General features: G+C 39.2%; 1 long non-coding RNA gene across 1 annotated transcript in view; it reads right to left on the bottom strand.

Annotated features, from left to right (window-relative positions):
* Window positions 1-5022: 5022 nt before the first annotated feature.
* LOC306668810 overlaps window positions 5023-24307 on the bottom strand; it is a 35014-nt gene continuing 15729 nt past the window's right edge. Inside the window, exons 2-3 of the long non-coding RNA XR_013765981.1 lie at window positions 14520-14617; window positions 5023-6708 (exon numbers count right to left, since the gene is read on the bottom strand). This is a non-coding gene — a long non-coding RNA (uncharacterized lncRNA). The remainder of the gene's footprint in view (window positions 6709-14519; window positions 14618-24307) is intronic.

Below are 24307 nucleotides of genomic sequence, written 5' to 3'. Positions count from 1 at the left end.
AAGATATAATGATAGTAAATATTTATGCCCCAAACAATGGTGCATCCCTCTACATCAAACAAATCCTTCTCAATTTCAGGAATCGAATAGACCACAACACAATAATTCTGGGTGACTTTAACACACCATTGTCAGCACTAGATAGACCTTCCAAACAAAAACCAACAAAGAAACCATAGAACTCAATAACATAATCAATAACCTAGACTTAATAGACATATATAGAATATTCCATCCATCAATGAGCAGATTCACTTTCTTCTCAGCAGCACATGGAACCTTCTTGAAAATAGACCATATGTTATGCCACAAAGCAGCCCTTAGGAGATGCAAAAAATTAGAGATACTGCCTTGTGTTCTATCAGATCATAAAGGACTGAGAGTAGAAATCAATGACAAAATAAAAAACAGAAATTACTCCAACACCTAGAGACTAAATAATATGCTATTGAATGAAACATGGATAACAGAAAATATCAGAGAGGAGATAAAAAAATTCTTAGAGGTCAATGAGAAGGATGATACAACATATCAAAATCTCTGGGACACTATGAAAGCAGTACTAAGAGGAAAAGTCATTGCATGGAGTGCACTCCAGAAAAGAATGAAAAGTCAACAACTAAATGACCAACATTACAGCTCAAAACCCTAAAAAAAGAAGAACAGAATTACAGCAAAAGTAGTAGAAGACAGGAAATAATTAAAATCAGAGCTGAAATCAATGAAATTGAAACAAAAGAAACAATTCAAAAAATTGACAAAACAAAAAGTTGGTTCTTTGAAAAAGTAAACAAAATAGACAAACCCTTAGCCACACTAACAAAGAGGAGAAAGAAAACTCAAATTACTAAAATTCATGATGAAAAAGGAAATATCACAACAGACACCACTGAGATACAAAACATAATGAGAAGCTACTTCAAAAATCTGTATTTCAACAAAATAGAAACTACCAAAGACATTGACAAATTTCTAGAGACATATGCTACTCCCAAACTGAACCAGGAGGACATACACAATTTAAGCAGATCAATATCAAGCAATGAAATAGAAGAAGCCATTGAAAACCTACCATCCAAGAAAAGCCCAGGACCAGATGGATTCTCAGCCGAGTTCTACAAGACCTTCAAAGAAGAACTCATTCCAATACTTCTCAAAGTATTTCAGGAAATAGAAAAGGAGGGTACCCTACCAAACTCATTCTATGAAGCTAATATCACCCTCATACCCAAACCAGGAAAAGACACATCAAGGAAAGAAAATTTTAGACCAATGTCCCTGATGAATATAGATGCAAAGGTCCTTAACAAAATATTGGCAAACCATATCCAAAAACATATTAAGAAAATTGTGCACCGCAATCAAGTGGGGTTCATCCCTGGAATGCAAGGATGGTTTAACATCCGTAAATCAATAAATGCAATCCATCATGTCAATAGACTTAAGGATAAGAATCATATGGTTATTTCAATTGACGCAGAAAAAGCATTCAACAAAATACAACACCCCTTCATGCTCAAAACACTAGAAAAAATAGGGATAGTAGGAACATACCTGAACACTGTAAAGGCTATTTATGCTAAACCCATGGCCAACGTCATTCTTAACGAAAAAAAACTGAAACCATTCCCTTTAAAAATGGGAACAAGACAGGGATGTCCTCTTTCACCACTTCTATTCAACATTGTCCTCGAAACTCTAGCCAGAGCAATTAGACAGACTAAAGAAATTAAAGGGATATGAATAGGAAAAGAGGAACTTAAGCTGTCACTATTTGCTGATGACATGATTCTATACTTAGAGGATCCAAAAACCTCCTCCAGAAAACTTCTAGACCTCACCAATGAATTCAGCAAAATAGCAGGCTATAAAATCAGCACGCATAAATCTACAGCATTTTTATACGCAAGTGATGAAACATCTGAAAGGGAAATGAGGAAAACAACTCCATTTGCAATAACCTCAAAAAATAAATAAATAAAATACTTGGGAATCAATCTAACCAAAGAGGTAAAAGATCTCTACAATGAAAACTGCAAAACATTGAAGAAAGAAATTAAGGAAGACCTTAGAAGATGGAAAGATCTCCCATGTTCTTGGATAGGAAGAATTAATATTGTCAAAATGGCCATACTACCAAAAGTGCTATACAGATTCAATGCAATTCCAATTAAAATCCCAATGACGTACCTTACAGAAATAGAGCAAGCAATCATGAAATCCATCTGGAAGAATAAGAAACCCAGAATAGCTAAAGCAATCCTTAGCAGGAAGAATGAAGCAGGGGGTATCAAAATACCAGAACTTCAACTATACTACAAAAATAGTAACAAAAACGGCATGGTATTGGCACCAAAATAGACAGGTAGATCAATGGTACAGAATAGAGGACATGGACACAAACCCAAATAAATACAATTTTCTAATACTAGACAAAGGGGCCAAAAATATGCAATGGAGAAAAGATAGCCTCTTTGACAAATGGTGCTGGGAAAACTGGAAATCCATATGCAACAGAATGAAACTAAACCCCTATCTCTCACCCTGCACAAAACTCAACTCACAATGGATCAAGGACCTTGAAATCAGACCAGAGACCCTGCATCTTATAGAAGAAAAAATAGGTCCAAATCTTCAACTTGTTGGCTTAGGATCAGACTTCCTTAACAGGACTCCCATAGCACAAGAAATAAAAGCAAGAATCAATAACTGGGATAGATTCAAACTAAATAGCTTTCTCTCAGCAAAGAAAACTATCAGCAATGTGAAGAGAGAGCCTACAGAGTGGGAGAAAATCTTTGCCACTCATACTTCAGATAGAGCACTAATTTTCAGAATATATAAAGAACTCAAAAAACTCTACACCAAGAATATAAATGACCCAATCAACAAATGATCCAAGGATATGAACAGACACTTCACAGAAGAAGATCTACAAGCAATCAACAAACATATGAAAAAATGTTCAACATCTCTAGTAATAAGAGAAATGCAAATCAAAACTACACTAAGATTCCATCTCACCCCAATTAGAATGGTGATTATCAAGAATACTAGCAACAATAGGTGTTGGAGAGGATGTGGGGAGAAAGGTATACTCATACATTGCTGGTGGGGTTGCAAATTAGTGCAGCCACTCTGGAAAGCAGTGTGGCGATTCCTTAGAAAACTGGGAATGGAACCACCATTTGACCCAGCTATCCCACTCCTTGGCCTATACCCAAAGGACTTAAAATCAGCATACTACAGAGATACACCCACATCAATGTTCATAGCTGCTCAATTCACAATAGCCAGATTGTGGAACCAACCTAGATATCCTTCAATTGATGAATGGATGAAGTAACTGTGGTATATATATACAATGGAATATTACTCAGCTATAAAGAATAATAAAATTATGGCATTTGCAGGCAAATGGATGAAATTGGAGAATATCATGCTAAGTGAGATAAGCCAATCTCAAAAAACCAAAGGACGAATGATCTTGCTGATAAGTGGATGATGACACATAATGGGGGGTGGGAGGGGGGCAAAAATGGAGGAAGGAGGGATTGTATAGAGGGAAAAGAGGGTTGGGAGGGGTGGGGGGAAGGAAAAAAATAACAGAATGAATCAAACATCATTACTCTATGTAAATTTATGAATATGCAAATGGTATGCTGTTACTCCATGTACAAACAGAAACAACATGTATCCCATTTGTTTACAATAAAAATAAATTTAAAAAAAAGAATTAAATTATGTCCTTTGCAGGAAAATGGATGGAACTTGAAAACATTACGTTGAGTGAAATAAGCCCAAATCAGAAAGTCAAGGGTTGTATGTTTTCTCTCACATGTGGAATCTAGAGAGGAATAAGGAAAAGAAAGTTGTGAAAACTGATGAGGAAATCAGTAGAGTAGAGGAAAGGAACTTGGGGGAGGGAAGAGGCTAGGAAAGAAGAAACACTGGTGAATGATGTTGGACAAAGTATATTGTTATATTTTGTGCATATACGAATATGTAGCAACAAATCACACAATTATGCACGACCATAATTGTCAAAAAAATATGGGGGTAATAAAAAGATCACAAGTCTCATTCTCCCTTGAAGCTATGTTGGCCATGTGATTAAGTTCTGACCAATGAGACAGAAATGAAAGTATTATGTAGAACATCTGAGAAGCCTTTCCAAAAGGAAGGGGCTCCTTTTCAACCTGTCTTATTCTGCTGCCTACAACTAGGATATGATATCAGGAGCACCAGCAACCATGTTAGACAATGAGGAGAAAGAACATGAAAACTGGAAGAGCCCCTAACCCTGAAGACCCAGGAATTTCATATTCCTTTTTATATAAAAGATGAATAATCTTCTAATCATAAATCACTATTTTGTGATTTAAATTTTAAATTTTTAAATTTTTGGAAGTTTAATTACATGATTTAAATTTTTGGAATTTGAATTACATGGAGACGAATCCAATCCCTACTGATTTGTGAAAACCTATATACACTTTCACCACAGCACAGCATTCAAGACACAAAGCCTCTGTGTTACTGCTGGATTTATCACTCTTTGTTGTCACTTGTTAGTGCTCCTTTGGACATCCTTTGAACTTGATGTCAGTACCAAAGTTTCTCAGTCTCTCGCAGCAGCACTGATTCATTGAAGGAGAACAGGATCTGGAGTCAGATGGTGTTAAGGTCAGTCCTGGCTCTGTCTCTTAAACCTTGCTGAGCCTCACCTTCTTCTGTCACAGGGTCATGACAGATCCCCGCCTGCAGGAAGATGAAAGGAGATGAGGCGTGAGACACGCAGAGAGGTGAGACACGCAGAGAGGTGACTGGCACACGGCACACAAAGGCTTCCTCCTGCTCATTTGAGGTCTCTCTCGGGAACTCAGGTCAAAAATGAATTAATTGGTAACATCCTTAATTATTTCATGGAATCTACAGGAAACCCGCAACATCCTGGTTTAGAAGAATCTGAGTCAGGTTATCAAGTCCAGGCCCAGCTGCGTCAGGGTCCTTGAACTCTGCAAGCTTAAAGAGGTTACAGTACACTCAACCATCACAACCACGCTGCAGGAATGGAAGGAAGGAAGTCCTGGCTGCGCAATAGAAGCAAGTGGCACAGCCAGCCTCACTCCAGGTACCCAGGGAAGAGTCAGTTCCTTTCAAACTTTTTTTTCCTCCTCTTCTTGGGAAGACTATAACTGGATGGCAAATTCTGTGCCCAGCCCCCAATTTACCTGCTCTCTTAAGAAGAACTCTTCTCTGCCTGTCCCAGAGTGCTTCTCAGTTAATTATTGAAAATTGCTATGAGGCACTTTACAAAATACAATATTCCTCTGGTGACTCTGGTAGATGCCTCAGGAGAGTGGCAGCATTTCCTCTCCTAACTATTTTTACAATTTGAAAGGTTTAATTGAAGCGCCAGAGCAATTCCCCTGGAAATTCCCTCCAAAAGTCTCTGTGATAAGCAGGTAACAAGTTTGAGCATCTCAAACCCCAGGTTTTGAGAAACAGGTGCAAGCCCTGCGCCCCACATTCCAAAGACAGCATCAGCATGACCTTTGATCCACTGTTGTTGATCCACCAGCAATTTTCAGGGAGCAGATTTTGCAGAGGAGGTGAATTTAGTATGTGTAAAAAGATCTGGAGTGCAAACCATAAGAAGAACAGGGGCCCTTCCCCAGACAGGGCAGTTTTTATCCCAGTCAGAGTCCCCTTTCCCTGATGGGGTGGGGGTCCTCACCAGGGGGTCACAAACAGAAGGCATGTAGGTCCCTGGGGACCACGCACCATTCGGTCCTTCTTTACTCTCTTATCTTCCTGGTCTTCTGTGGACCTTCACAACTTTATTACTCAGTTTTGGGAAGAAAGACTTAAACATGTTCCAATAATGGTAAGCCTTGAAAAATCATGCCAAGTGAAAGAAACCAAGCACAAAAGACCACTAATGATATGGTCCATTTATATTAAGTTTCTAGAATAGGCTAATCTATAGAGACAGGAAGTGGATTTGTGGTTACCTAGGGATGGGTGGGAGGATAGAGGAATGGGGAATGAGAGCAAAAGGGGATGAGTTTCTTCACTGAGGTGGTGGAAACACTCTAAGATTGACAATGATGATGTCTGCCCAACTCTGAAATTCCCCAAACCATTCAACATTACACTTTCATATATAGTATGTGAATTTATCTAAATAAAGCTCCTACAAAAATCCTTTATGACTGCTTTTTAAAATCACTTTATACTTTTATATAAAACTTTGCATAATTCTTATTTCAATTCTATTCCAGAAAGAACACTCTGTGCAGGCTTGGGCAAGTGAATATATTTAATTGACATAATTGAGAGTTTCCAACAGCTACTCCCAAGGATAACAGATTTTTAGCTGATTAATAATGTTAACAATGACTCTTCTTTTTTAAAGAATTTCCATAGTCAAGGAAATTTCGAAATGACAGAGTTAAAGAAATTTATATAGACTCTTCTGCTGGAGGCTTAGAGTTTTAACAGGCAGACATGCCTTGTGAATCTGTAAGGAGGGAGAAGGGCATTCATGGTTTACCAAACTGATTTAACCTCGAAGCCTTTCGTTACAGAGCGTCATGCAGAATCAGCCTCCCATCCCATGTGCGCTGGTAAAAGCTGGTATCAGTCTTCAGACTCAAAAGGAACCCTGGAAACAAATCTTAGCATGCAAAATTAATCACACAGCTACCATTTTCATTTACATGTCTGCATCTGTGTTTTTTAAAGTCCAATGAAAACCACCAGTTTTGCTTTCTAAACTCTTTTCACTCTATATTTAAGATTTTTAAATATAAAGAGTGATTTATAATAGAAAGTACCTCTCTGGTGTAACTGGGGCTGCTTCGGTGAAATGGAATTTGTATTATTTTTTCTCCTGAAATAGAAAGGCACTCGAAGAACATATGAAAATCCTCAGTAATCCTTCTGTCCCTGGCCCGTGGGTCAAATCATTCTTTCAGAACTTTACTTTCTGCATTTCTCAGCAAAGATGTATTGGCAGACTAAACTGGAAAGCTTTCAAATTACTCAGACTTTATTAATTTTTACAAAATATGCTTTGAAGTATTATAATAAATCATTCAACATCAATGGCACACTTGAAATTTGTGAGCATATGTTTGGGGGCCTTGCTCTTCCTCACTGCCCTGTTCTTCCCTCTTTGCAACATTACAGAAAATAACAGCAATCCAGGTTGACATTTTTCCCCTATCACTGCCTCTCTTCTTCAGTTCTATTGCCCAGACTCATTTAGAAATAAGGATGCATGAGAGAAAGGAAGAGCTGGGAGCAGTGGTGCACACCTGCAGTCCCAGCTACCTGGGAGACTGAGGCAGGAGGATTGGTTAGACTGAAGAGGTGGAGGCCAGTCTGGGCAACACACTGAGACTCCAGCTCAAAAAGAAAAAGAAGGAAGAGAAGGAGATTACTGATTACTAAGTATAATAGCAGGATAGAATCTGAGAAAATTCTGAGGAAAGCATCAAGCAGAGAGCCCTTAGACACTCACCTCAGGATGTCACCTATCAGTAGCTCTGTCTGGCAACTAGTGACACGAATCACTTGTACAGGATTTTCCATTTTACACAGCACTGTCATTCCAAAGAACTAAGAGAGAAGTCTCCCCTTTCCCTATTTTACAGATGGCAAAATTGAGGTCCAGAGAAATTAAGAAACAGATCAGATGTTCTCAGAAAATTGTACAACAATTTGACTCCAAACCTTCTGAAATTAAAAGATAACTGTTAGAAAAACAGACTGGGAAGAAATTAGGGAAGTCCTCGAAGGACAGAGAAGCTTGTACTTTTTCCTTGCAGGTGGTGGTGGTGTTCATTTTTGTCTTACCTAAAAGTACACAGGTACAATATGCTCAAGTAAATGAATTAGCCATTTCGGATTGTCTTAAGAAAAGTTTCCAGTATGCCTAATTTTCAAATGAGTTCAAATAATCACAATAGGCATCAAATGTTTTAGTTGCCATTCCTTAGCCAGTCTTAGATGTTCATTGTGCAGTGAGTCTAGGATCTGTTTTAAAGAGGTCTACAGTAAGTTAGTCACCAAGGAGACAAATAAACAAAGTCTCCACTTCAAAGCTTCCTACTGGGACAGAAAGCAATGTGAAAGATAGCTCTAAGTTCAATATTGTATATTGATTTACTAATGTTGTTGATGCATATTAACTGATTAGGCATTAATGCCAGGGGCTGGGCAGTCAATCAGCAGAGAAGACCTGCCCCTACCTTTGCAGAGCTGATAGCCAAACATAGCAAAAAATCCAAGCAAATTCAGCACCCTGTATTAAGGACAGATAAAAAGCATAGAGAGTTCTGACACACCTGTAATCCCAGCAGCTGGAGAGGTTGAGGCAGGAGGACAAGTTTGACTCCAGCCTCACCTACTTAGCGAGGCTCTAAACAACTTAGTGAGACCCCTTCTCAAGATGAAAAATAAAAAGGACTGGGAATGTGGCTTTGTGGTTAGGCACTCCTGAATTTAATCCCCAGTACAAAAGAAGGAAGGGAGGGAGGGAGAGAGGGGGAGAGAGAGAGAGAGAGGGAGAGAGAGAACACAGAGGGCCATGGGAGTACCTCTCCTCAATAACTTAGGGCCAGGAGGTTTCCTTGGTGAGGTGACTTACTGGCTGAAGGGACAGGGGGAGTACAGTGGCATCAGGACTGGAAACAGGGAATCTAATCCTAGCTTTGCATTGGACTTACCCAGAAAGCTTTTAAAACTCCTGCTTCTAGATCCCACCCAGGCCAATCCCACTGAGTCTCAGTGAGTGAAGTCCATCTAGGACCTTGTTTCTGTAATTCTCTCCAAGTGAATCTATCATGTGGCCAGGTTTGAGAATCACTGATTTACACCTTTACTAAAAAGATTTCAGAGTAGAAACCATGTGAAACATCTCCACTTGCAATTCCTCTGTGTAAATTCAAAATAAAATAATTTTGAAATTATTTTTAATATCTATAACATGACTCATCTTAATTATCTTAGATTTCACAAATATTTATGGGATGAGGAAGACAAATTTTCTTTACAAAGACAAATACATGAATCTGAATAGTCAGAATATTGCCAGCTTTTCCTAACAGCTGGAAGAAAAAGATTTTGAGGGACTTTGTATTCTCCTTTCAGGGCAGCAGGAGAACTATTGTTCTTTGGCCTGCTGAAATTATGAGTGGTCATGCGACTTTTCTGAACTGATAAACAGTGAGCAGAAGAGTTGTGTGTCCCTTCCACGAGGAAGTGCTTTTGAGCTGGTCATCTCACATTCTCCTTCCCACCTCAGTGATCCCTGAGGACTTGTGCTGAGAGGAAACCATCACAAGACAAGGGACAGTGAGGTCAGAGCAGCCTGGATTCTTGAGCCTCTGCACAAAGAGAGTGTGCCTTACAGAACCATGAAGCATTGGTTGTTTTAAACCACTAAGATTTTAGAGTATTACTGCAATATAACTTAACCTCACTGAATAATTACCTCCTCACCCAGGTAAGTAATATGTCAAAGTCCCACTAAACATCAAGTTGCCATTCAAGAATCAAAAACACATGAAATATATATATGTATACATACACATATATATACACACACACATATATATATATTATGAATGTGAATGTTTCTATGTTCTATCATAGTTCCATGAGGGATAATAAAGGCAATAGACAGATAGCAGTAAGTTTGCTAAGCATGCAGATGTCTAAAAATCATTTTCCACTAACAGAAGAAAGAGGTTGTAGGGGTGGGAAATGACTGATCTCAGGACTGGAACAGGAAGAGCACAATTCACTTTTGCTTTTTATGTTTGGTCTGAAAGACAATTTAATGCCAGGAAGTAATGAAGTACACAAAAATGATGGGGCATGTCAGAAGGACATGGAGGCCAGTTTGAACCACTGGGCAAGCTCAAGATTGGATGAGCATTAAAATAAATTAGTGATAAGAATTGATTCCAACCCATTGAGTCAAATATCATTGAGATTTAAGCAAACACACAAAGAGGAAGAAGAGAAAGTTCTGTATGCCAGTAATTGAATGTGGAAGAAATGATAGAAATAAAAAATTACCATTTGGCAAACAATCACAGTAATGATTCATTCAAGCAAGAAACATCAATAAATGTAAAATCTGTAGGCAAAGGTTAGTGACAAATGGAATATTTACATAGTCTCGAAGTATCTTTCCATAAAAGACATATTCATTATAAAAGGAAAAGAAATCTCAAAGTATATGATATAAGCTCTGGTACATTTACTTTATCTTTAATGAAAGATCTTAATATTTTTAAGCCTACACTTATTTAATGTTTTGTATATTGCAGTTTCACATCACTTAATGCTTTCAGAATAGGGATGGACTCCAGGGGAATACAGGTATGGCAATTAGACACAGGTATGATATAAGTGATTACCGAGAATTTATTTTCATGTTGCTCTTTAGTTATTTAAATAGATATCCAGAGCATATGCCAACAGAATATGAATCTAGAGCTCATTGAATACAAAATATGAAAGAAAAAAAAGACCTAAGCACTAAACTTTTTCCATATGTTTATCATAACTCTTTAGCCAGAAGAAAGTCAAAAGTTTTTTTTTAAACTCACCCTCAAAAAAATTCAAAATATTATTTTTTTCTCATTATATGCATTTTGTAAAATGAAAAAACAAGAGAAAATCCTAATAAGCAAAGGAAAGTTGTTTTTCTTAGTATCAAACTGTGCCACAAAGGGCTGCCCTTCCACTTGCTAGTAAACAGGCATCCTGAGTCCAATCCCAGAACGTACCACCTTCTGGGCCAAATTCCGCACTCATCTACCAGAAGGGACACCAGAGGAAGTTCAAAATCTAAGCTTCATAAGACTAGGGGCTAATGTCTAAGTGAACCTGCAGAGAAAAGCTTGGGTCCCAGATCAACTCTCCTCCCTGGAAACAGGTACAAATGATACCACTCTAAGTCCAACCCAGCAAGGTCCTCACCCCAATCACAATCTCATTGCCACAATTTCTAGGCAAACCAAGATGGCATTTGCATACATAACTTTAAGAACTTCCTTCCCCTAAATCCAAAGTGTTATCAAGAAAAGCTATGGTAGACTCTAATACATTGCTAATGCATTGGAGTATAACTTAGCAAAGTTCTCAAAAGTTAAACAAACAAACAAACAAAAAGCATATTTTGATTCTGAAATCCACTTCTGAGCACTTAACATACCCAAAGATGTGTGTATATCTATATTTTACATATAGACATATATATATATATATATATATATACACAAACAAATACACACACAAATAATTACACGATGTACACATGGTAGATTAGAATTCATTCATTGCAATATTATTTATAATATAAAAATATTAAAAACAACTTACATGTCCATCATAGGAGTCATTAGATAACATTGGTATATGCATATGATAGTAAAGTGCAACTGTTAAAAAAATTATACGGCCAGTTTTGGTAATGGCAAGATAAGTTACTCAGACCAACCTTTACACAAAAGCATTTTTAAATGCTGAATTAAATATTCAAAAACTATATATCCTTTAAGACAAAGATCCAACAAATGAAGATGATATCTGAGTGAAAGCAAGACCCCAGATAGGTAAATGAATGCAGTAGCCATCTCTGTCCTGAGATCACTTTCATTCCCAGCAACTTTGGAACTTCTCTTTTCTTGGGGTAAAGAAATCAAAGCACAGGCCAGGTGGAGAATATCTTGGAAAATCCCACAATAAGGAGGTACCCCTGGGTAAGACTGAATAAGAAATAAAACCAACCCTGATCCCAACCCCAGGGAACTGCAAAGAAAGTTGCCTTTATGCTGGGATGGAGGGAAGGCCAGCCTGAGTTGGGTTTTTCCTTTTCTAGTACACTGAGTAGTCCTCCCGAGAGTTTTACCTCAAATTTATATTGTGTGTGTGGTCCAAAGGAATCTGAAACTATGAATTTAAAGTGATCAGAAGAAAGGTACACTCATACATTGCTGGTGGGGTTGCAAATTAGTGCAGCCACTCTGGAAAGCAGTGTGGAGATTCCTTAGAAAACTGGGAATGGAACCACCATTTGACCCAGCTATCCCACTCCTTGGCCTATACCCAAAGGACTTAAAATCAGCATACTACAGAGATACACCCACATCAATGTTCATAGCTGCTCAATTCACAATAGCCAGATTGTGGAACCAACCTAGATGTCCTTCAATTGATGAGTGGATAAAGAAACTTTGGTATATATATACAATGGAATATTACTTTGCCATAAAGAACGATAAAATTATGGCAATTGAAGGCAAATGGATGAAATTGGAGACCATCATGCTAAGTGAGATAAGCCAATCTCAAAAAACTAAAGGACGAATGATCTCGCTGATAAGTGGATGATGACACATAAGGGGGAGGGTGGGGGTAGTTAGTGTTAGGGTTAGGGTTAGGGTTAGGGTTAGAGTTAGGGAGGGGGACAAGAATGGAGGAAGAAAGGACTGTTTAGAGGGAAAAGAAGGGTGGGGGGGAAGGGAAAAAATAATAGAATGAATCAAACAACATTACCATATGTAAATTTATGATTATACAAATGGTATGTCTTTAACCCATGTACAAACAAACAACATGTATCCTATTTGTTTACAATAAAAAATAAATAAATAAAGTGATCAGAGACTAAAAGCAGTTATTAAATGTTATAATATGAAAGACAAGTCCTCTCAAGAAAGGACACACCCCACATATCATTTTTCAAAGACAATGAGAAAACACACAAAGATAAACACCCAAGAATATTAAGTATCATAAGCACGAAAAACAAAAACATCAGAATGTACAAACAGATCAATTTAACTGAGATATTGGAATTACTAGACACAGCTTGAAAATGTGTAGACATTGAAAATATAAAAAGTGATCTAGTGTCTTTTAAAAAGAATGAAATCAAATGTCTAGAAAAGAACCATTAGCTCAAATTAAAAACTCAATAGATGAGTTTATCAGTAGCTTTAGACACAGATTAAAAAAAAAAAAAAAAAAAGAAAGTCACGATCCAGCAAAAGAAAAAATGGGAAAAAAATGGAAGATTAAGAGGCTTGGACTGTAGACTGATAAGATCTAACATACATTTAATAGACGTGATATTTTCAAGGTGCTGAAAGAAAGGAGCTGCCAATGCAGAATTTTATACATGTCTCAGTGATGATAACTTGTAGAGATAAGGGCAATTAAGACCTTTATATAGAAAAAGAACACAAGATAGCTTACTACCAGCTGACCCTCAACCAAAAATTTTGAAGAAGGTACTGCAGTTAGAGAGCAAGTGAACTCAGAGGGAGGTACAGATGTAAGAAGGATTCACATGTAAAAAGGAAATAAAATGAGAGAGGACATAAGAACGGCAAGCAGAGGGAAGATGGGTGATGGCACAAGGGGAGGGAAATAAGAGAGAAGGTCAGCCAGGCACAGTGGCACACGCCTGTAATCCCAGTGGTTTGGGAGGCTGAGGTAGGAGGATAGCGAGTTCAAAGCCAGCCTCAGCAACTTAGCAAGACCCTGTCTTTAAATGAAATATAAAAAGGGCTGTGGATGTGACTTGGTGGCTGAGCAAACCTGGGTTCAATCCCCAGTACAAAAAAAAAAATGAGGGGTGGATGAAATATTTGGGTGAACCCAGTCCACACCGACAGCAGTCCCACGCGACTTTCTGAGAAAGACTGACAGGTGTCCAAATGCAGAATTAGTCCCCACAAAACTCAAACCACCAGTTAGAAACTGGTCACAGAGGATGATGATGTTATCAGTAGGCCTGAGGGGAGAGGGCTGCCCAATATCCTGAACTAACATGTCGAAGGAAATAAAATGGAATAGCTCCTGAAGATTCTCCCAAGAAGTGGTTGTAAATCTTGACAATGAATAAGAAAATAACTGCAGTCCTTATATAGAAATAAGAGTGAAGGCTGGTGGCCATTTAGCTGGACCTCGGCAGGTGGCTGGGCCTTGATGTAGTCGCCATATTTCAGGGTCCCCTTAAAGCCACAAGTCCCAGTCCTCAATTCATCAGTAGTCTCAGAAGCAAACAGACTTTTAAAGATTGTCTCTTGGTTGCCCATTCACTAAAGCACGGCCTCCCCAGAGACCAGCATGCTGGCTTCCACCTGAAGGGTCCCTGATGCCAGAATCAGGTGAAATAAGAATAGATGTGGGCATTTTCTTGTATGCAACTTAAGAAACTCTGGATGGATGACTTCTGTATATTGACAGCTGGTTGGTTAAAGGAGCAAGTTTTTGTTTTTGTTTTTGTTTTTTTTAGCATATATGTTTACATGATCTAATAATTTTCAAGTCTTTTGAATTATGAACAAAATTTAGTTAAAGTGATTGTTCCCACTTCTTTGAAAACTCTTTCCTCATAGAGGTAGGTAGTGCTGGGTCCTCTCCTCTGTTCTTGGTGTTACCATAAGCCTCAACCATACCCACCTTCTCCTACCTTAACTATACACGCTCAGCCTCATCACAACTTCAATTCCTTGCTGTTGGCTTCTCTGGCCTACCAGGAAGTGGTGTTTCCTGAGTCAGGAATAAACCTCCAATCAGATTCCTGCAGGAATTAGAGATACTCTGCCACTCAGGTCAGCAACTCATCCCAGTTACCCCAACACTTTCCCCACTGTCAACACCAAAAGATTCATCCCCAGAGAAACCTCTCAGTCCTGGGCAAACTGGGGCAATGGGCCCCCTTAGCTGTCACCAGCGTGGCTGATCTTCCATTCCCTTAGGGACCAAATGACTTTGAAAGGAAATGAAGAAAAACTCTGATTGCATAGAACTTTAATAATAATAATGATAAGAATAATCAAGCAACACATTTAACAATTACCATGGGCTGGTCACTGTTCTAAGCAGACTGTTTATGCAGATTTATTTAACCTGTTATAACATCTTTTTAAAATTCCATTTCAAGGATGAGAAAACTGAGGCTCAGGGAAGTTAAGTAACTTGCCCAAGATCGCAGAGCTAGTACGTGGTACAGCTAGGATTCCAAGCCAGGTAATCTGGTTTTTGCTATTTCATAGTCTCCACATAATTTTTAATCTGCAAATATTGTGTCCTCTTCTTCCATTTCTTCTGTTTTCCCTGGTTACCTCTTGGCTCTCTTTGCTTATAAATGTCCTCTTTGCTTCTGTCCCATTCATATGCTCATCCCTTCATTCAGTACCTGCAGGGTGCCCCTCTGTGCCAGCAGCCTCAGGAGCCTGCAGTCTGCAGGGTGCCAATAGACATGGAAGACAGTAGCAGAGCACAGAATTTTCTCTGTGTGTGGTGTCTTTAGTATCTCAATAATATTTCACAGCAATCCTGGGTCCAAAGAAATAGCTAATGGTTGTGTTTATTATTTTAGTTCCAAAGAACTTAATAATAGCAGCTTATGTGATATCTGAAACTTATTTCTGTTTTCTCTCAAAAACTAAAAGATCCTGTAGTGGGATTTTTTTCCCTGTGGGGTGTGTAATGAGGCCTCCCTGAGCTTTAGCTTCCTCACCTATAAAGAGAATTATAGTAGAAGCTTCTGTGGTTTGGAAGTGTTCCCCAAAGGCCTCTGTGTCCAAGGCTTGGTCCCCAATCTGTGGTTCTATTGGGAGGTGGTGGAACCTTCAGCAGGTGGGGCTAGGGTAAGAGCACTGGGGGCATGGTCTTGAGGGAACATTGGGACCCAGCCCCTTCCTGCATATCTTCTTGTTTTCTGCCTGCCATGAAGTGAATGGCTTCCTCTGCCACACACTTCCATTATGATGTGTGGCCTCACTATAGACCCCTGCCCCACCCTCCCCAAGACATAGGCCAACCAATTATGGATTGAGACCTCCAAAACTGTGAGCTAAGATTAACCTTTCCTCCTTAAAAGTTTATTATATCAGGTATTTTTTCACAGTGACAAAGAGCTCACTAACATAGTAACTATCTCATAAAGATGTGACAAGTCCTTCAACAGATGAATAGATAAAGAAAATGTGGTACATATACACAATGGAATATTACTCACCCATAAAGAAGAATGAAATTATGGCATTTGCTGGTAAATGGATGGAACCAGAGACTATCATGCTAAGTGAAATAAGTCAGTCCTCCCAAAAACCAAATGCCCATGTTCTCTCTGATATGTGGATGTTGACTCACAATAGATGGGGAAGATGGAGGAGGGGAGGTTCACCAGATTGGACAGGGAGGGAGCAGGGAAAGAGAGCCAGGATGGGAATGGGAAAGATAATAGAATGAATCGGACATAACTTTCTATGTTTATACATGAATACACAACCAGTGAAACTCCACATCATGTTCAACCACAAAAATGGGAAGTTATACTCCATTTATGTACAATATGTCAAAATACATTTTACTGTCATGTGTAACTAAAAATAACAAATAAGAAGTTTTTAAAAAAAGATGTGGCAAGAATGTAATGAATATATACTTTCAGAAAAGGATCAGCATTCAGCCCTTAGAATGCACCTTCCACAGGGCAGGGATTGGGGTCTGTTTTGTTTAGTGCTATTTCCCAGCACCTAAAACAGTGTCCAGCAATCAGTTCCTTTTCATTGTTGAATAACATTCCATTTCACTGACACACCACATCATGCTAATCCACTCATCAGTTGATGGACTTTTGGATTATTTCCAGTTTTTGTAATGAATAATAGATGTGAATACATACGTACAAGTTTGTGTGGCCACAATTTCAATGCTCCTTCCTATTTCTTTTATTGCATTCTCATATTTCAATCACAAGGAAGACAGTCTTAAATCTACTGTAATTAATAGAGAGCAGACCGCAAAGATTACAGCAGGTAAGAAGTAGGAACAGGTCCATACTGAGTTCATGGATGAGAACTTGTTTGTCATGGGAACTGGTGCTTCTGGTACTCAACACATCGTACTTTGCAAGCAGGTCTCCTGGGCTTTTCCTGCAGGTTTCACCATAGATTGCCTTGGGTGCCATGTGAGTTTTGGCAGACCAGCTCACAGCCCAGAAACTGTGGGGTGGGCCGGAGGGGCAGGTGCTTCGTGAGTGCTACTACCTGTGATCAACTTGCAGCTGACATGGTAAAGTGGAAGGGCATCTGCAGATCTACATCAAAGCAAGCTGGGCCATGGTCTCCCACTGCCTCCCTTCTCTGTCAGGCCTCTCTGGTGAAGTTCCTCTAGCAATCCTGATTCTCCCAATGATTGGCATTTTTTTTTTTTTTTTTCATTACAACTGCTCTATTGTTCATCTGGTTTATTTCCTTAAGTCTACACTTCAGTGACTTTTAGTAATATTCACAAAGTTGTACAACCATCACCACTGTTTCCAGAATATTTCATCGTCCCCCAAAGAAGCCCCATACCCATTAGCAGTCATTCTCTATTAACCCCTTCCCCAAGTCCCTATCAGCCATCAATCCACTTTTTGTCTTTTTAGATTTGCCAATTCTGGACATTTCATTGAATAGAATCATACAATATGTGATCATTTGTCCTTGATTTCTTTTTCCCTTAGCATAATGTTCACGATATTCATTCACATAGTGGCACATCAGTGCTACACTTGCTTTTAATTGTTGAATTATATTCCATTATACTGATGCAGCACATTGTGCTAATCCATTCATTCATTAATTGATGAACACTTGGATGGTTTCCACTTTCTGTAATGAATAACACGTGAATAGATATGTATAAGTTTTTGTGGTAGGCATAAGTTTTCGCTTCTCATTCATACTTCTTTTATTTTGTTCTCAGATTTCAATTCAGAGGCTAGGAATGAAACTCCTGAGCCATTGTAACTTTGATTACCATTTTGAGGAACTGCCAAACTGCTTTACAAAGTGGTTGTACTACTTTACACTCCCCCCCCCCGTCCCCCGCATTTAGGAGGCCTCCCCTTTCTCCACATCCTTGCTGACTCTTGTTATTGTCAGTTTTTGCTTTCATTTTAGAAATCATAGCACTCTTAATGGGTGTGCAGTGGTATCTCATTGTGGATTTGATTGGTTTGTTCCTGATAATGATGTCAAATATTTTTTTTCATGTGCTTTTTATATCTTCTTTGGAGAAATGTCTACCCAAATCCTTTGCCTTTTTAAAACCTGGATTGTTTTGGCTTTTTATTATCCAATTCTGAGACTACTTTGTACATTCCAGTACAGTCCTTTATCAGATATATGATTTGCCAATATTTCTGAAAATTCTGCAGATAGTTTTCATTTTCTTGATGGTATATTTGAAATACCAAAGTTTTAATTTTGATGATGTCCAATTTATCATTTTGTTGTGTTGTGCTATTTGTATTTCAGGGGTCAAATTTAAGAAGCCACGCCCAATCCAAGATCATGAAGAGATCATTCTATCTTGTCTTTTAGTTTTATACTTTTGAGTTCTCAAGTTTAATTCTTTGACACATTTTGAGTTAAGTTTTGTATATGGTGTGAGAGAGGGCTCTAACTTCAGTCTTTTGCATGTGGATATCTAGTTGTCCCTCACTGAATTATCTTGACACCCTGGTTGAAAATCACTTAGCCATAAATGTCATAAATACTTCTGGACCCTCAGTTCTATTCTGTTGGTCCATATGTCTGCCCTTGGTCAGTTCCACATTAGTTTGCTTATTACAATTTTGTAATAAGTTTTGAATTTGGGAATGGAAATTCCTCTAACTTTGTTCTTCTTTTTCTAAGATTGTTTTGATTATACTGGAACCTATGCACTTCTATATGAATTTCAGGATCAGTTTGTCAATTCCTGCAAAAAGGGAGGGGGGACTAAAATTTTTGTAGGAATTACACTGACAAATTTGGGCAAAATTACTGAAGATCAATTTCGGGGAATATTGTCATCTTAATAATAGTAAATCTTCCAAAGGAATGTCTTTTGATTTAATTAGGTCCTGCTGGAATGTTGGATTAAGCATTGGCTCTTGAACAGAGACTTCTTTAGCAATATCCAGAGACATTTTTGGTTGTCACAATTTGATGGAGGGCACAAGGCAATATTAGCATTTAAGGTATAGAAACCAGGGATGCTGCTAAATACCGAGCAATATAAAGGACACCCCACCTCCAAATAATTTTCTGGCTCAGAATGCCAATAATGCTGTGGTTAAGAAACCCTGAATTAAAGGAATTGCTTCTGAATATGTCTCCTTTCTCATGGGTCACTCTTCAGGATTCTGAAGAAGCACAGAATGAAGTTTAGGGAATGGTTCTCAGCCCACAGGGGCTGCCTGCTGGAGGTAGAGATCATGTCCAAGGTCCTGGGTCAGCAACATGAGCAATTGGACCAAGTGGTACATAATCTTTAGTACAGCAGAGCTCAACACTAGGCACAGAACATACGCCCCCTCCCTGTTCCCTGTTCCTCTGCAGCTGTCCCAGTATAAGTGGCCATGTATGATAATTACTGTGGCACCTGCAGAAGATATTAGGTCTTGTGGAGCTTTATGCTTATATATCTGGTGTTGTGAGCTCTTTAAGGACAAAAGAAAAAAAAAAAAAAAAAAAAAAAGCAGCATTAGACACAGGGGGTAGGGACTCATGCAAATCAGGGGCCTCAAATGGAGGTGTCATTAGCTGTAGGGTGGATCTGCCTTAGAGCAAACTTGATCCACAGGGCACTAGGGTCATTAGAAATGGCTTCATTTTTCCTCCTTTTCTGAAGAAACCTTTAGCCAATTTGCACTAAGAAATATATAAACAGCAAGATGTAGTTTTTTTCTTTTTGAACTTTTTTTGGGTACCAGGGATTGAACTCAGGGGCACTTGACCACTGAGCCACATCCCAGCCCTATTTTGTATTTTATTTAGAGACAGGGTCTCACTGAGTTGCTTAGCACCTCACTTTTGCTGAGGCTGGCTTTGAACTTGTGATTCTCCTGCTTCAGCCTCCTCAGCCGCTGGGATTACAGGTGTGCACTGCTGTGCTTGGTGAACTTTTTATTTGCTGAAAGCAATAGAAAGTTCTCCAGTTTGACTGTAAGATAAAAGTTGACAGTTGTAGAGAGATAAACAGCACTAGACACTTAGAAGCAGGTGCTGAGTGTTTAGTTCGCACAACAAATGGTGTTTATAATGTATATTTCCAAATGTTGCAGGCTGAATTTAGTACCCAAGAGCAGATACAGATGAGGCAGGTAACTCATTGCAATAAAGAAGAAAAGCAATGTACATTTTAGAGTCAGAGGCATTATTTCACACTTATGCATCACTTTGGATCTGCTGAGTGTTTTCTAATTTTTAATTATTTCTGTTAATGATCTCATGAAGCCATTCTGGTGGATATTAGCATCATTTTAAAGGTGGGAGAAAGACACAGAGGCTACCAAGAATGATCCAAAGGGGGACAGAGTTAAAGGAGCAGGATATTGGAGAAATTCAAAGGAAGACATGACCAAGATGGCTGCAAACTGTGACCCTCGCAGGAACCTGAATTTCTAAGTTGTGACAAGAGGGGTATCTTTTACATTGTGAACGGGAAAATGACAGAATCAATAAAGAGCATATCATCTATCTCATTTAAAAATAAGCACAAAGAACATGACCAACTTTATAAATTACGCAGCCATATCTGTCAGGAGAGTACAGAATTCCCTCAGTCAATTCAGGGAGGAAACCTAGGCCCTAGATTTCCAAATTCCCTTAGTACATTATCCCATGAGGAGTCCAGGGAGGGCAGTCCATGGACCTGAGGCAGGACGGCCGGGTGCATGTAGCATCTCTCTCACCAACCAGGAAGTCCCAAGTGGATTCCTGCAAACCACTGAACTCTTCCATGGTTGATTCAGGACTAATTAAGCCATTTAGTCTTTTTCTGAGTGGCTGCATTTCCAGCATTATAGATATGCATGTTTAGAAAATAAGAATAGCCTAAACTGTACTTACTAAGTGGCAGACCCCATCCTAAGCACTTATAGACAGTATTTCATTCAGTCTTCACAACACCCTATGGGACAAGTACTTAATTGACAGGTGAAAAAAACTGAGGCCCAGAGGAGTTAACTAACATGCCCAATGTTGCACAGCTAGTAAATAATAGAATCTGGATTTGAACCTTGTGCAGTGTGACTCCAGTCTGTGCCAAAATTGCTTGTCTATACACCTTAAAAGAGCCTTTATGCTTAATGCTTTCTTGTTTATTTACATATTAAATACTGATGAACATTTCAATAGTTTTAGAAAATGGAAGAGTGAGTTCATGTTGTTGTCTCCCATACACTACATGTACTTCTTTTGTGCTCACAAATTGCTTTGGAACTTCTTGTACTTGTTATTTTTTCAACTATAGTTAGTTAACATTCCTGGGTCAAGTCCAGGAAACACTTGTTTTACTCCACTGATTTGGGACCTACCTGAAACAGGGATCTTTTAAAAATGAAATATCTTTATATCCCCAACAATGTCTAACACAATGCATGGGACAAGGTAGGCATTTAATAAATATTCATTGAATGAAGGGTGTCTTAGTCTGCTCAGACTGCTTTAACTGAATACCGAAGACTGGGCTTTATAAAACAGAAATGTATTTCTTCCAGTTCTGGTGTCTGGAAGTCCAAGATCAAGATCCAAGTCCAAGTCCAAGATCAAGGCATTTGCAGATTCAGTGTCAGGGTGGACCCTTCCTGGTTGACAGATTACACCTTCTTGCTGTGTCTTCACATGGCAGAAGGACTGGGTGAGGGAGCTCTCCTCCCGTAGGCCATTAGTCCCACTTGTGAGAGTCTTCCCTCAAAGAGGCCATGATCCTGTGAATATGCTACCTGCTATGGAAAAAGGAACTTTCCAGAAGTTATGTAGTGAAGATCAGAGGTGGGAGATAATCCTGGATTATCCAGGTGGCCCAGTGAAATCACAAGGCAGAAGTGTAAGACTGAGAGAGAATGAGGTGTGAGGACAGATACCGAAGTCAGAGTGATAGGATTGCTCTGTGGGAGCCCTGAGCCACAGAGTGGGTGAGGCCTCTAGAAGCTGGAAAAGGCTAGAAATCTAGCAGGTTCTTCCCTAGAGCCTGGAGAAGGTACATGGCCTGAGAATATCTCAATTTTAGCCCAGTATAAACAAGTTTGAATGTCTGACCTCTAGACCTATAAGATACTGAATTTGTGTTGTTTCAAACCATTAAATTTGTGATAATTTTTTTACAGGAATAGTGGGACTTTCACATACAATGAAATACTATGCAACCATTTAAAAGAATAAAAAGCATATCTATATTTGCATATGGAAAGATCTCCAAAATATGTTATTGAAAAAAGTCAAGGTCCAGGACGATGTGGTATGGTATCACATGACATTCAGGCCCATATATTTCTGGAAGGCAAAACAAAAAATTATTTTGGGTGATCATCCCTAATCCAAATATCCAAAATCCAAAATGCTTTAAAATCTGAAACTATTTGAGTGCTGACATGACACTACAGGTGGAACGTTCTGCATCTGACCTTGTGGGATGGGTCAAAGTCAAAAATATTGCACAAAATTACCTTCAGTCTAGATGTATAAGGAATACATGAAACATAAACAAATTTTGTGTATAGACTAGTGTCCTATCCTTCAGATATCTCATTACATATATGCAAATATTCTAAAGAAAACTGGAGTCCAAAACACTTCAGCATTTTGGATAAGGGATTCTCTCCCTATAACAGTGATTGCCTCTGGAAAGGTCACAGTGGGGCAGCAGTGGGTGGGTGATCAGTGTTAGAAGGCAGACCTCCTTTTCACAGTGCAGTTCTAAACACAAATATATTCTGAGACTTGTCACTTGATAGAAAATCATTTTCTATCCCAATTCTTTGGGGGACAAGATAAAAGAAACCATGCTTAGTCTGAGTGACATTTTGCAGGTGTGTTGCTCTGAACTTCTGGGGAGAGTAGATGAATAACATTCCCTGACATAAACAATTAGCTGTTGGGTGTGAGAACTGCTAATGTGTGCTCCAGAGCAGCCAGACTTGAAGGTCAGATAGAAGCTGAGAGAAAAAGCCCCAAGGTCGTTGCAGAAAAACCGGACACTAAGGCCATGGGCAGAATGAGACCATTCAGAAGAAGAGATCATTCATCTTTCCAGGAAGTAGGCTAAGAAGACGTAGCAGAAGGGAATTTTGGTTTCATGAGCTAGAAGCCTAGAACAGGAAACCTAAAAAGGTGATGAGGCAAGAGCTCATTATTAAGTGTGAACTGCAGAGGAAAGGAAGCAGCCCTCAGCTGCTCCTGCAAACTGGTGCAGTTATCGTCCAAGACAGCCAACTGTCCCTGCAGGCTGGAGGCCTTGCTCTGCAAGGAAGCCACAGAGAACTGGGGAGAACATGCCCCCATCCTGTGGCTCCAGGAGGGAGGTGGATCATAATTGTGGGGGGATATTAGGAGCTATCACTGGAAATAAGCGAAGAAACTTATTTTCAGTTTAGATTTGAGTCATGGAGAAACCAGTTGGGAAAACACAACACTGATCTCTAAAGTATAGGTGATGTGTTAGTCAGTTTTCCATAGCTGTGATAAAAATGCCTGAGAAAAATCAGCTTAAAAAGAGGAAAAGTTTATTTTGACTCATTTAGAGGTTTGAGTCAATGGTTGCTTGGGCCTCCTGACTCCGGGTCTGTGCTGAAGCAGTACATCATGGCAGGGAGTGAGTGGTGGAGTAGAGCGGCTCACCTCATAGTATTCAGGAAGCAAAGAGACAGAGGGAGGAGGGGGCTGAGGTTCCACTATCCTGTTCAAGAGCATGCCCCCAAAGACCTAACTTCCTTCTGCTAGGCCCCATCCCTTAAAGGTTCTACTAACTCCACCTCCAGTCAGACCACAGGCTGGCAACAAAGCCTTCAACTGGTGGCTTTAGGGGACAGTAAGATTCAAACCACAAGTGATGACTAGTGATGGAATCCAGAGCTTCTCAAAGCAAAAGAGAGAAGTACCCAGGTCCTCGAAAGCACACAAAAACACTGTTGCCTGACATTTGAACTACTTTGTCCTTCTAAACCTCATCTTACCCATCTGTAAGATGGGGATAAATAATGGGACTTGCCTCTGTGGTGAGTGTTAACAGAGCTTTTCCTCAAGCTTGGCACTGTCTTACTTGCTGTAGGCTCCTCTAAGTTCTAAGACACTAGTGTCCTTAATCTCCACAACAGCCCTGTATGGTAATGTTATTGTCCCCATTTTACAGATGGAGACACTGAGGTACAGAGCACTGAAGCAGTTTCTATGGTTATCCAGGAATATGCTTCCTGTAAGAAATGGGAAGAAATAGTAGCTGTGGTTGT

This window comes from Sciurus vulgaris, assembly GCF_902686455.1.
Source record: "Sciurus vulgaris genome assembly, chromosome: 8".
Taxonomy (NCBI): domain Eukaryota; kingdom Metazoa; phylum Chordata; class Mammalia; order Rodentia; family Sciuridae; genus Sciurus; species Sciurus vulgaris.
This window is presented reverse-complemented; position numbering and strand designations above follow the sequence as displayed.